We start from the raw sequence: 5,024 nt of genomic DNA on the forward strand, positions 1-5,024 counted from the left end.
TGCACTGCACTCCAGCCTTGGAGACAGAGCGAGACTCTGTCTCAAAAAAAAAGAAGCATACTCTCCTCTTCCATTCTTTTGGGAAGACTTTTTTGTATTATTTCCATTTTATTTATCTATTTAAGACAAGATCTTGCTGTGTCACCAAGGCTGGAGTGAAGTGGCGCGACCTCAGCTCATTGCAACTTCCACCTCCCAGGCTCAAGTGATCCTCCCACCTCAGCTTCTCCAATAGCTAGGACTGCAGGTATGTAGCACCATGCCTGGCTATTTTTTTGTACTTTTAGTAGAGATGGGGTCTCACTATGTTGCCCAGGCTGGTCTCGAACTCCTGAGCTCAAGTGATCTGCCCGCATCAGCCTCCTAAACTGCTGGGATTACAGGCATGAGCCACTGCACCTGGCCTATTATTTCCATTTTAAATGTTCTGTAGCCTTCCCCAGTAAAGTCACCTAGTACTGCCTTTTCTTTGGTAGCATTTTTTGTTACTGATTAAATCTCCTTACCTATTAGTAGTCTTTTCAGATTTTCAGTTTCTTCATGATCCAATCTTTGTAGATTGTGTGGTTATAGGAATTTATTCCTATAACCAAGGTTATCCAATTTCTTTTTTAGGTTATCAAATTTTATTGGCTTATAATTTTTCATAGTAGTCTCATGATCATTTGTGTTTCTTTGGTATCAGTGGTAATGTGTCATCTTTCATTTCTAATTTTATTTGTTTGAGTTTTCTCTCTTTTTTTCTTAGTTTTTCTAAGGTTTGTTCATTTATTTATCTTTTAAAAAAAGACTTAGTTCATTGATTTTTTTCTATTGTTTCTCTAGTCTATATCTTATTTATTTCTGCTGTGATCTTTACTGTTTTCTTGCTTTTACTGACTTTGCATTTGGTTTGTTTTTCTTTTTCTCTTGTGAAATTACATTATTTGATCTATGTCTTTTTTCTTAATATAGGCATTTATTGCAATAAACTTCACTCTTAAACTGCTTTTGCTGTATCCTGTAACTGTTGATATGTTGCTTTTTATCTTCATTTGTGTCAAGATATGTATATTTTTAAATTTTTAATTTCTGTGGATACATAGTAGGTATACATATTTATGGGGTACATTAGATATTTTGATACACGCATACAATGTGTAATAATCATATCAGGGTAAATGGGATACCTATCACTTCAAGCATTTGTCCTTTGTGTTACAAGAAATCCAATGATACTCAGTTATTTTAAAAGGTACAATTAATTATTATTGCATATGGTCACCCTGTTGTGCTATCAAGTACTGGGTCTTATTTATTCTTTCTAACTATATTTTTATACCAATAAATGTCCTCACTTCTCCCCACCCCTACCACCCTTCCCAGCCTCTGGTAATCATCATTTCATTCTCTATCTCCATGAGTTTAATTTTTTTTTTGAGATGAAGTCTTGCTCTGTCACCCAGGCTGGTGTGCGGCTGTGGGATTCAGCTCACTGCAGCATCTGCCTCCCGGGTTCAAGTGATTCTCCTGCCTCAACTTCCCAAGTGGTTGGGATCACAGGCATGCGCCACCACACGCAGCTAATTTTTGTATTTTTAGTAGAGATGGAGTTTTACAATGTTGGCCAGGCTGGTATCGAATTCCTGACCTCAGGTAATCCATCTGCCTCAGCCTCCTGAAATGCTGGGATTACAGGCGTGAGCTACTGCACCCGAATGAGTTCAATTATTTTAATTTTTAGCTCCCACAAGTAAGTGAGAACATGTGAAGTTTATCGTTCTGTGCCTGGCTGATTTCTCTTAACGTAAGGTCCTCCAGTTCCATCCATGTTGTTGCAAGTGACAGGATCTCATTCTTTTTTATGGCTGAATGGTAGACCACTGTGTATATGTGACATTTGTTTTCATCCAGTCATCTGTTGGCTGACAGTTAGGTTGCTTCCAAATTTTGGCTATTATGAATAGTGCTTCAATAATAAAATCTTTCTGTTATTGATTTCTAATATTACACTATTGTGATAAAAAGATACATAATATGATTTCAAACTTTTAAAATTTGTTGAGTCATTTTGCGGCCCAATATATGATCTATGTTGGAGAATGTTCCTGTGCCCTTGAGAAGAATGTATTCTTCTACTGTTTGGTGAAATAATCTATCTATGCCTCTTCAGTCTATTGGGTCTATAGTTACTCACATCTACTGTTTCCCTACTTACTTTCTGTTTGGATGGATTATCTGGTGCTGAAAGTGGGATACAGTAGTCCCCTACTGTTCTTATATTTCTGTAAGTTTTTTCCTTCATTTCTGTTAATATTTGCTTTATATATTAGGTGCTCCAATGTTGTCATGTATTTGACGATTGTTACACCTCTTCATAAATTGATCTATTATTATATAGTGATCTTGTCTCTTATGACAAAATTTGACCAAAAGTCTAATTGTCTGCAATGAGTATACCTGCCCTGTCCTCTTTTGCCTATAATTTGGGTGGAATATCTTTTTCTTTTTCTTTTTTTTTTTTTTTTTGAGACAGAGTCTCGCTCTATCACCTAGACTGGAGTACAGTGGCGCGATCTCGGCTCATTGCAACCTCCACCTCCTGGATTCAAGAGATTCTCCTGCCTCAGCCTCCTGAATAGCTAGGATTAAACGTGCCCACCACCATGCATGGCTAATTTTTTTTTTTTTTTTTGTATTTTTAGTAGAGATGAGGTTTCACTGTGTTGGCCAGACTGGTCTTGAACTCCTGACCTCAAGTGATCCGTTTGCCTTGGCCTCCCAAAGTGCTGGGATTACAGGCAGGAGCCACCACACCCAGCCATCTTTTTCTATTCGTTCACTTTTAGTCTAAGTGTGTCTTTAAGGCAAAAGTGAGTCTCTTGTAAGCCACATATTATTGAGAATTGTTTTTTTATTCATTCTGCTACTTTGTGTCTTGTGATTAGTGGGTTTAATCTATTTACTTTTAAAGTAATTTTTATAGGTAAGGACTTACTATTATCATTTTATTAATTGTTTTCTGACTGTTTTGTGGTTCCTTTGTTTCTCTCTTTCTGTCTTCCTTTGTGATTTGTTGGTGTTTTTGTAGTGGTAGGCTTTGATTTTTTTTTTTTTTTTGAGATGGAGTTTTGCTCTTGTTGCCCAGACTGGCGTGCAATGGTGCAATCTCGGCTCACTGCAGCCTCCACTTCCCTGGTTCAAGCAATTCTCCTGCTTCAGCCTCCCAAAGAGCTGAGATTACAGGCATGCGCCGCCATGCCTGGCTAATTTTTTTTTATTTTTGAGATCGAGTCTTGTTCTATTGCCCAGGCTGGAGTGCAGTGGTGAAGTCTCAGCTCCCTGCAACCTCCACCTCCCCAGTTCAAAGTATTCTCCTGCCTCAGCCTCCTGAATAGCTGGGATTACAGGCACCCGACATCATTCCCGGCTACTTTTTGTATTTTTAGTAGAGACGGGATTTCACCATGTTGGCCACACTAGTCTTCAACTTCTGACCTCAGGTGATCCACCGCCCCTGCCTCCCAAAGTGCTGGGATTACAGGCATGAGCCTCTGGTCCTGGCCTCTAATTTTTTCTTTATATTTTGTGTATCAATTACAAAAGTATGGAATTTTGGAATTGTGGCCACCATTATATAAAAACTGTGGCTGGTAATTGTTTCGGGGTGAGTTTCCGCACCAGGCCCCAATAGATCAGGCCAAACCAATGTGAAGTCAAGTTTTTATTTTATTATTATTATTATTTGGTGTTAAACAGCTTTAATCTTGGTCATCGTGGCTTCTCGGCACAGTAATAAATACTGCACATGATCAACATGTTCTGTTCTGGGGAAGGGGGCAAGGGCAGGGGGAATCACCTTCTTAGAAAGTACAACCCAAGTTGGAAGGGCAGGAAGGGGTGGGGAGAAAACCCTTCTGGTGCCTGTGGCAAAGTGCAGGAGCCCCCACCCCCAAACTAACCTGAGTCCAGCCCCTCTGGGGAAAAAAGAGGTGCATGAACTACCCCTATTCCACAGGTACTTTCTGTGGCCTAAGGCCTGCACCACACTCCAGCTTGCAGCCCTGGCAGGAGCTATGTTGCATTAAGTGAAAAGCTCTGAAGGTCACACACTCTAGGTTATGTACAGGGGCTCGGAGAAGGGAGACTGCCCCTGCAGCCCCCCAGCTGCCTCCGGCACCAGGAGGGAGCTGCAGGGGTAGGGGATATATAAAAGAGGAGCAGGCTTCATTCCGTCCTAAACTGGAAAGGATGAAATGGCTTTACCCGGGAGGAGATAACCATCCTATGCTAGCCCCACATACTGTCTGTGTCCTCAGAGAGTACTATGAGTCCTGGGATCTTCTCCGGGGTCCCCCACCTACCTGTGGTAGCTGTGTGAGGGACCCAGGGGTGGGGGGCAGAGCTGGGGAGTCCCCTTTCAGCCAGGCTGTCCAGGCTGTCTGGGGCAGAAGCAGTGGTGGGGCGGCCTGGGCGGAGCCAGAATCCAAGCCGGGTGAGATGGGGTCAGGACCCCCGTGGGGCTGGGAGTCTGAGCAGAGGCAGCAATGGTGCCAGTCGGGGGCGGTCCAGGGGGGGAAGCCTCAGCCCTGGGGGCTTCTCCGTGGGAGTGGCCACTGCCTGATCTTCTGGGCACCTCACGGATCTTCAACTGCAGGTGAAACGAATGCTGGTGGTGGGTGCGGGGCCGCTAGGAGCCACTGCCTGGGTCCCAGAGGCTGGTGCTGGGGCAGATGTAGCCTGAAGCTGCTGGGGCCGCGTGGGCAGGATGTTCTGCACACAAACCTTGGAGGGGAAGATGTATGCATAGCAGGCCTGGAGGGTGGCTGTGGCCTGGGGGACGGGAAGAAGCTGTGGTCCTGGAAGAGCTGCATGACCAGGGCCCGCACTGGTCCAGCGCCCGCAGTGAGGAGGACCGCACCTTCTCAGACTCCGGCTCCCTGAGCCAGTCCTTGGTTTCTCTACCTGTACGGTTTCTCTACCCAAGGGGTGAGGGCCGTAGGGGGCCCTTTCTGCTGCCCTGACCATACTCCTGGGCCTTGAAC

General features: G+C 43.9%; 1 pseudogene; it reads right to left on the reverse strand.

Annotated features, from left to right (window-relative positions):
- Window positions 1–4,626: 4,626 nt before the first annotated feature.
- Window positions 4,627–5,024, reverse strand: part of LOC105532180 — a 2,970-nt pseudogene continuing 2,572 nt past the window's right edge.

The sequence above is a fragment of the Mandrillus leucophaeus genome, unplaced genomic scaffold (genome assembly GCF_000951045.1).
Source record: "Mandrillus leucophaeus isolate KB7577 unplaced genomic scaffold, Mleu.le_1.0 Scaffold1202, whole genome shotgun sequence".
Classification (NCBI taxonomy): Eukaryota; Metazoa; Chordata; class Mammalia; order Primates; family Cercopithecidae; genus Mandrillus; species Mandrillus leucophaeus.